We start from the raw sequence: 9864 nt of genomic DNA, 5'->3' as shown, positions 1-9864 counted from the left end.
TAGTCAACTTGCTCTCCTCTTTTCCTCTAGTTCCTTATAAACCATGGGTGTCAGTGGCCAGACTCAACTCATCTCCCTATTGCTGCTTTTCTCCCACTTCCACTCAACAAGTGGATCCAGGTGGTCACTTAGAAGCATTTCAGCTTGCCCACAGGTTCCCTTTAACAATTCAGTCCTAGAGTGGAAAGTTTCTTCAGGGCTCCAGATTTTTTCCAGCTTCTGACAAAAGCCACTAGTTCAAGATTCAAAAAGCCAACAAGTTCCTTTTTCTTCAATCTGTCAACAGCCCCCTAGGCAAGACTCTTGGAATGCAAATGTTCTGAGTACTCCAAAGCACTGGGTGGGGGTTATCTATTCAGAGCTCTCTTTGCAGGTGTGTCCTAACCCTTTTAAAGAGTCCATTTTAATGGTTCAAGGCAAGTGGGTTTACAAGCTCTCTATTTTCATACTTCCCAATAATCCTTTCTATAAATCCTTATATCAGGATTAATAAGCAGAAGAAATCTGTATAAACAAAGTGCAATCAAATACTAATCTCAATTCTCAAAACAGTCTAATTCAATCTTTATTTAGCTTATCTTAATCCTTATCTAAACAATTCTATTGATACCAAATATGAGATTAGGCCCCTACTGAATCAAGCCAGAGCCAGGCTTTCTGTCAGTCATTTTGACCTTTTGTCAGCCATTTTCACTACACAGCTCTGAGAAATTCAAATGGCAATTTCTACCCCTGAGCTCAAAATATACACTAATCACATTCATTTTCACTGTTTCAAACAGGAATAATCAAAGACAACAACGAAACAAAATAATCCAAACTTTAGCTTCCCATTTTCTTTCCAGGAAACAACCCAGTAAACTGCATGGACATAGCTGACCTCTGGCTGGCCAAAGAAGAAACACTGCCATGAAGGAGAGGTCAAATAAACATTCACTCGCCATCTTTATGATTTGTTTCTCTAGTACCCCACTCCCAAGGTACCATAATGTGTTTGTCCGGGTAGACTAGAAACACAAATCCAGGGAGACCCCTATTTGTATAAGAAAGAGCTTTATATACAAGAGCAATTGAATATTGAGAAAACATCCCAGCCCAGTACAGATCAAGTCCATATGTCTGGGATTGGCACAAATATCCGATACCAATCTATAAATTCCTTTTTAGACTCAGAAAGCACATGCAATGATGCCAAATGCAGGATGATGACAGGCCAGTAGGTGGAAAGTCTTGTGGGTCTGGTGGCGATGTAAGCATCTCAGCACTGGCAGGGGTCTCCATGTGGCCCCTCCAGCTCTGAGGTTCTGGCTGCCATCAGCCTGCCTCCATGTGGCTTGTCAAGAATATCTAGCAGGGACTGAGCATGTGTCCTGCCTCCAATGAGCTACTTTTCTCATTAGTGCCTCCAAATGAGGTCATCAAGCTTTGACCTGATTGACAAGCTAAACTCCACCCCTTCACTCTTAAGTCTCAAATTCATAACAGAGTATATGACTACCACACTTGGCAAGGTAATGAAACTAATTTTTGTTAGCCATAAATCCACAATAAAACACCAAAGTCCTTGCATAAGAAAGGCGAATCCACTGCGAGTGACCAGTACTCCATAGAAGAGGCTTGCTAGAGGAAATTTATCAAAAGGGGGAAATGTAAACAGAAAAATATCAAACTAAAGTCAATGATGTGGCTAACGCAGTCTCAGAAAACAAAAAGTCAAGGTGTAATCCATCTAGGAAAATTATGTCAAGTTATAAATAATTCGTACCTGGAACAAAATGTTCATGACTACAAATATGTGTGACCAAACCAGGTGATGCCACTGCATGAGGTGACAGATAACTCACTCTTTCCTTGCCAGATGGTCACCATTGTCATTTCAAAGGACCTCAAGCTGAAATTCATTTTATCTACAATCATTAATCTTCTCCCTTTCCTTTGTTCTCTGTGTATCTAGATCCCTCTCTCCACTTTGATGAGATACTTTTGCTTAGCTTCAGCTGTATTAGTCCTCAATAAAACTCCTTTCTTTTCATGTTTAACAGAGTACAAGATATCTTTTCTTTGGCAAAAACACAGGAAATTTTCAAAATAAATTTTTACAGAATTGCCCAGTGTTAGTAATCATTTCAGCTCCATGGTTTAAGCACACGAATTTGCTTGCTTAAAAATCATTTGATGAAATTCTGCTGCCTGCATTTTGAAGCACAGATAAGTTCAGTTTTCATTAGAATCCATGGCGACACATTCAAAGTAAGCATATGCAAATTGCTTGTGCTTTGGGAGTAACCCATACTATTATAAAAATCTAATTGTGTGTGTGTGTGTGAGTGTATGACATGTAACCTTAAAAGTGCTGCAGAAAACCAAAAGAATATTATTAACTAGATAAATAATTATAGCTGGTACGTCAACTCAAGCCCACAGAATTAATTATTAGGACCAGAAGTTTACTAAACCAGGAAGCAAATGCTACAGACAGTTCCATAGTACACTGTGATATCAAATATCATTAGTTGACTGTTGCTTGTTGCAAAGGACACAATCTATTAATATTTGAAAAATGTAGAAAACTATAAGGAAGGAAATAAGAATAATCTGTTACGCCCACTTACTGTTAAATATATACTCTATATTAAAATATGTAATAGTACAGAAGAAAATAAAAATAACCTGTGATCCCAATATACAGAAATAACCACTTTTAACCATTATATATACATAGGTGTAATATGTATATATATTTTTTTCAACTGAGATTGTATATACTAATTATTATAGGTTAGAATCAACTCAAGGGTAGTAAGTTAGGTTTAGTTTGGATATTCTATCCATACTACTAGCTAACTTCTTATATACTTCATATATATGTATATATGCTATGTAATTCTTTCTTTTAAATCATTTTATTGGGGGCTCATACAATTCCTATTACAATCCATACATCCATCCATTGTGTCAAGCACATATGTACATTGTTGCCATCATCATTCTCAAAACATTTGCTTCTACTTGAGCCCTTAATATCAGCCCCTCATTTTCCCCCCTCCCTCCCTCGTCCCCCCTCCCTCATGACCCTTCATAACTCATAAATTATTCTTATTTTGTCATATGTTGCACTGTCCGATGTCTCCCCCCACCCTCTTCTCTACCGTCCATCCCCCAGGGAGGAGGCTATACGTAGACTCTTGTAATCAATTCCCCCTTTCCACCTCCACCCACCAGGCATCGCCACTCTCACCACTGGTCCTGAAGGGGTCATCTGTCCTGGATTCCTGTGTTTCCAGTTGCTATCTGTGCCAGTGTACATCCTCTGGTCTAGCCAGTTTTGTAACGTAGAATTGGGATCATGATAGTGGGGAGAGGAAGCATTTAAGAAGTAGAGGAAAGTTATATGTTTCATCGTTGCTACCCTGCACCCTGATTGGCTCATCTCCTCCTCACAACCCTTCAGTAAAGGGGTGTCCAGTTGCCTACCAATGGGCTTTGAGTCTCCACTCTGCACTCACCCTCATTTACAATGGTATTATTTTTTGTTCTTTGATGCTTGATACCTGATAATGCCAATTTAATAGAACAACGTGTTCTTGCATTGAGTGAGTATTTGAGTGGAGGTCCAATGTCCATCTGCTGCCTTAAAACTAAACCTATAAATATATGCACGTAGATCTATTTCCCCACCCTCCTATATAAATATATTTACATATGTACATGCCAGTATTTAGACCTCTATAAATACCCTTTGTCACCTAGCTCTTTCCTCTATTTCCTTTTACTTTCCTCTTGTCCGACTATCATGCATAGCCTTCATTTGGGTGTCAGTAGTTTCTCTCCGTTACATTGCCCTTGCTGGATCCCTACCAGGCCTCTCACACCATCCTTGCCACTAATTTTGGATCACTTGTTGCTCCCCTGTCCCTGGGTTAGTCAGCACCACCTCCTTACTCCGGCCTCCCCCTCTCCTATGTCCCCCCAGATCATTGATCCCATTATTTTCTCCTCCATACTACTCATCCAGCCTATCTTATCTAGATAGATCTGTAGAGATAATAATATGCACCGAAAATCAAGCCATAGCAAGATAGGTGATGAATGAGAACACAGCTATGACAACAAAAAAGAAAACCAATGACCCATAAAAGAATAATTAAAAGAAAAAAATTTTTAAGAAAGAAAAACCTATAACTACATCAAGGTCTGAATTTTTATCTCTAGGTGGGTCCTTCTGTCAGGTCCAATGGGGTACCATGCTCTGGCCCCAGAGTCTGTCCTTTGCACTCCCTCGGGAGCTCCCTGCTCTGCTCTCCCATGGTTGCTCTGCCGCACGCCTTTAGTGGTTTGTCTCAGTGTCGCAGGGTCAGTCCGAGCCAGTCCCGACACTGAGTCTCCAGTGTTGTCCCCCTGAGGGCCCTGTGCCAGCACAGGATGGCGTGTCTCTTAGTGGGACCAGCCATATGATCCTCTCTGTGCATTGGCTGTTCAGAGCAGGAATGTCGTCCTCCAGGCCTGGTGGGCCAGGATGTGCTCCCCTCTCTCTTCCTCCCCCTTCATTTGCTACCGTGTGCTCTGATCAGACATGCCCCTCTCCCCTAGCTGCAGCTTCAGTGCAGTCCTCTAAAGTAAATTCTTCTGTGGGGAGGGGCAGTTGTCCATGTAGCTGGCATGGGGGCTGAGCCCTCAGGCCCCTCCACTGGCTCCCTACTCCTTGCCAGCATGCTGCATTCGTCTGGCCCTGGCTTTAAGTCAGGTCCCTTTTGTCCCCCCAATTTTCTGGTCTGGCAGCAGGAGCTCTGGTCAGGTGAGTCCTATCGAGTCGCCATTTTCCCCCAAGTATGCTATGTAATTCTCATTTGAAGTTTTTCACTCAAAATTTTGTCTTTAATTTCTTTTCATATTATTAGCTCTATTTATAAAACACATTTGCTTATGTGAGCAAAATATCCTAGCTAGTCTATAAGATTCATGAGAATAGGGATGACATTTGTCTTGTTTAGATAGCCAATAACAAGTGTAATTCTTGGAGGCTGTATGGATATGCCAGCTTTATGTTCCATAACCACTTTATAGTCCATATTTAACCACTTTTCTATTGTTTGACACTTAGGTAGATTCTAAATTTTCACTACCAGGTTGAAAGTATATTAATGTATAGGTTTCCCAAACTTTCCTATTTCCATGGCCACTAGTTTCTGCTTCTCTCCTACTCGTGTGTGTGTGTGTGTGTGTGTGTGTGTGTGTGTGTGTGTGTGTGTGTTTTAATGTATTATTTGGGAGCTAATATGTAATATCATTCCGCAGTTCAATCACATCAAGCAGTATTGTACAATTGCTACTAAGTTTCCAAACATTCTTTTCCTTCCTGGACTCCTTGACATCTTCTAACTTTTACCCACCTGCACCACCACCACTGTATTTCCCAAAAAAAACATTACTCTACTTGCTGTACCTGTAGGTGCATCTATCCTCCCTGCCTACTCTTGTAGGAGAGTTTGTTTGCCTGATAATTCTTTGAGCTTTTGTAAGGTAGATTCAGAAGGAAAGAGGTTAAATTGATGCGTAAGAGGTATGTGGACTCTCATTCACTCACTCACTCACTCACTGACTCACTCTCTCACTCACTCTCATTCACTGACTCTCTCACTCACTCACACTCACTCACTCACTCACTCAATCACTCTCATTTACTGACTCACTCTCTCACTGACTCATTCACTCACTCACTCTCTCACCCTCTAATTCTCTCACTCTCACTCACTGACTCATTCACTCACTCACTGACTCACTCTCTCACTCACTCTTTCACTCACTCACTCACTCACTCTCTCTCATTCACTCACTCACTCTCTCACTCACTCACTCTCATTCATTCATTCACTCACTCAATCTCACTCACTCACTCTCTCACTCACTCTCATTCACTGACTCACTGCCTCACTCACTCACTGTCTCACTCACTAAAAAAAAAAAGAGGTATGTGAGCTAAGACTCAAAAATAATTTTCTGGAAGTTTCAAACAATAATATATTGGAATATTCAGTAAGGGGATTAGATAGGAAAGAAATAGAAAAGTTTAAAGTATTACACTTTCCTAGGTAATCTTTTCCTGTTTAAAAAATTCAAGTACAGAAATTGAAGGACAATCAAGATTTTATAGGATTTTTCTTAAAACTAAATTAAGAAATGCTCAGTTTAGTCATGCATAAACTCATTTAGTTTGTTTAAACGTAGTCATGGTGAGGCATGCAAGTAAGACCTCAAAATATTCATTTAGAGCTAGAGAATCAGATTTAACAAATACGGTGTTAGTTCAATAGTTAGAGTCCAAACTTTAGACTTAAAAGGTTTTACTTCGAATGAGGCTTTAGCCTTGGGAGAAAACCTTTTGTACTTCTTGAACTCAGAGGAGTTCCTCATGGCTAGGAACTGGGATCAAAGTTTGTCCCTGACTTTTTTAAATAAAGAGGAAACTAAAGAGGCATCTCTTGCCACTGCCATGTCTTGACAAGAGAGCAGAAACCCGGGGCTTACATGTTATTGTCTCATGGCAGCTTTGCAAAATCAGTGCCAGGCGCCATCATGTTTAATATAGACTCTATCCCTATGGTCTATTGTTTCTTCAAGGTCAGAAATTAACCACATATTGCATTTTTCTAGATTAGCAATTGAGAAGTTTGTTTATGTTTACCTCTCAGAGTAAGTTAAGATGATAGTTGCATAGCATATTTACATCTCACGAATCATTTAGAGAGATTTAATTAATCTTACCCTTATATTGTGCAGGTGCACAACTCATTTTAGTGAAATTACTTATGATGTACTTCTCCTAGGACCATTACGTATTTCTAAAGTTACAGTAACTTTCTATTGATGAAGAGTTATACATTTTAGTGGTTTCTAATACTTACAATTAATGTTTTGACAGCATCGTAGAAGTAAATATGTTTTAAGTTCATAAATTCTGTTTCTAACTTTTCTTTATCGTTGGTTCAAACGTATTAGACTTGAAAATATTGTAAAATCACGTTACAGTAACTTACACAGAGGGATTTGCAAGCACCACCAAAAGGCCTAGATAACAATCAGCCCTTCTCCCTTGCCAGAGCTCACCTGAGGGGGAGCCCAGCTGCTAACCCAAATCATCCTCAAAGCTCAGTGGCTGAACTAAAATCATCCCAGGTTATTCCACTCTCATGTCACATCCCACGGGGTGCCCGGTGCCTGACTTTGTTTGATGAAGCAGGAACTCAGCTCCTTTTAGGTAGTGGAATTGACACCATCGGGTTCGTCACCATGGATCAGAATCTAGTTTATGGTGCTGGTTTGCATTTTAAGTTTAGTGTTTCCAAGTCTTGTACTTGACCTTTCACATTTTGGACTTATAGATACGGAAACATACAGAGCATGAAGGATTCTACAGGAGTTTTACTGGCTAGACTTGAAGATAGTACATTTCTTTTGCCCCATTTCATTGGCCAGAACAAAGCCACATGACACCCCACCCCACCCCCACCTAGCTACTAGGGAAATTCAGATCATGCGTCTTTGTTGTCACTCTCTTTTCGATGACGTATGGGTGCAATTGTTCCTCAAGGTAGATTTGTGTTCTTGCCAGATGGTGAACACAGCCCAAGTAGAGGTTTTTGACACATCCTCCCAGAGAGTTGATCTTAAGAAAGGGACAGAAGAAATGGAAGGTAAACCAGAGCAAACAATCAAAAACTCACTGCCATCAAGTCTGTTCTGACTTACAGTAACCATATAGGACAAGGCAGAACTGCCTCCATGGATTTCTGAGACGATGGCACTTTCTGAGAGTAGGAAACCTCGTCTCTCTCTGGGATTTCAAAGTATTTGGAGCAAATGTACCCTAATGTCCTCTGTCAATATTCCTATAACCTGGATCCTCATAGAAGCCTTGGCTTTGGTTTTTACAGAGCCTAAATATTCAGCTGTTACTTTACACTCATGGTCAACTGACATACCTCTCTACATAGTCCCTTTTTGCCTGATTTAGCCAGAGTTATTTTCTGTTGTTAATAGGCAAAGTATTATCATTGGTAGACCATTTGAATTATTTTGAAATTATTTTTATTGTTATTGATCACAATTTCTTTACTTGCATTCCTATTCCTGGATGTTAGCAGTATAAAAATTACAGGAAAATACTGATATTTCTTTGTATACAAATCTTTATCATGTTTCTGATTATTTCCTTAGGCTAAATTCCTAAGTAAAATATTTTTAAATACCTTAACACTAATTATGTATCTCAATTTTTTAAAATATTCATACGCATGTCACAAGACTTCCATTTCAGCTTTAGAAAATTATGCTTCAAATAGAAAATAAATGTTTAGAAAATAATAATGGCAACGTGTATACAAATATGCTTGATACAATTGAGGTATGGATTGTTATAAGAGTTGTAAGAACCCCCAATAAAAGGATATTTTAATAAAAAAAATTTTTAAGAATAAACTATATGGTTATGCGTTAACCATTCATAGTCATAGTGGTAAACACAAGAAAGCACTGACTACCAAGTAATGTAGAAGTTAGTTAAGTTGTTGTTGTTTTTGTTGTTGTTAGGGGCCATGAGTTGTCTCTGAACCAGAGCAAGCCTGTGCACAACAGAACGAAACAGTGCCCAGTCCTGCACCAACCTCACCATTGTTCCTAGGCCTGAGCCCATTGACTGGCAGCCACTGTGCCAATCCATCTCTTTGAGGGCCTTCCTCGTATTCACTGTTCCTCTACTTTACCTTCTCCAGGGACTGGTCTCTCCTGACAACATGTCCTAAGGATGTAAGGTGAACTTTTGTAATCTTTGCCTCTAAAGAGCACTCTGGCCTTATTTCTTCCAATACAGATCGGTTTGTCTGTAAAAGAGAGATTCATGAATTTAATCATGAGTTAGAAAATTCCTGGCTACACAGTGTGTGATTTCATCGAATGCTGTATACTCAGTTACAAGAGGAAGTGGAAGAAAGTGTGATTTTATCATTAGTACAGCCTTCTGTTGCTTATTTTGTTTTGGTTGTTGTCAATAAAAATCTCCATTTCAAAAGAAGCCAATTATTTTCCTCTCTCTCTTCTATATGTCTGTTTTCCTCCAAATTGTGATGTCCCGGAGCCTTCCTAAGGCACTGGAGCACTACAAGTTCTGCCCACATAAATCAGTCAAGTCTTATGAAATTCCTCATCAGGTCTTGCCATTGCATTAAGGCAAATTATCCCAATAAGCTTCATTAATTTTCCTAGTCTAAAAAGGAAATGGGAAATTTGAGTATATAGAAAGTTATGATTTATTCTGAGAGAAGAAAAGAAGCTTTACTGATGCCTATGTAATTACTTTGGACATATGATCAGGAGAAAACTGTTCTTGGAGAAGGAGTGTGTGCTTGGTACATGTGGGGCAGTCAAAAAGAGGAAAGAACTTCATGAGATAGACTGACACAGTGCCACAAACATGGCCTCAAACATAAGAACAATTGTGAAGGTGGTGCAGGACTGGGCAGTGTTTCATTCTGCTGTACAGGGGGACACTATGAATAGGAACCTACTTGATGGCAACTAACAACAATACACCCAAAGACATTTTCTGGCAATACATGTAACAGCCAGCAGAATGGATATAACATCTAACTGTGAAATTGAGGTGGCTGTCATCTTTTAAAATTATCTCTTGTGCAGCTCATTTAACCAAATATTTTGTTGCCCTACTTGTTGAACAGTATTTTAAAACGACTTGACAACTGGACATCCTCTTATGGAAGGGTCCCGGGGAGGAGACGAGCCAGTCAGGGTGCAGTGTAGCAACAATGAAACATACAGATCATTGTGAATGAGGGGAGTGCAAATTGGGGA

Source organism: Echinops telfairi, unplaced genomic scaffold (assembly GCF_000313985.2).
Source record: "Echinops telfairi isolate 266 unplaced genomic scaffold, ASM31398v2 ScPeMD7_70;HRSCAF=299, whole genome shotgun sequence".
Lineage (NCBI taxonomy): Eukaryota > Metazoa > Chordata > Mammalia > Afrosoricida > Tenrecidae > Echinops > Echinops telfairi.
Note: the sequence above shows the minus strand (reverse complement) of the source record.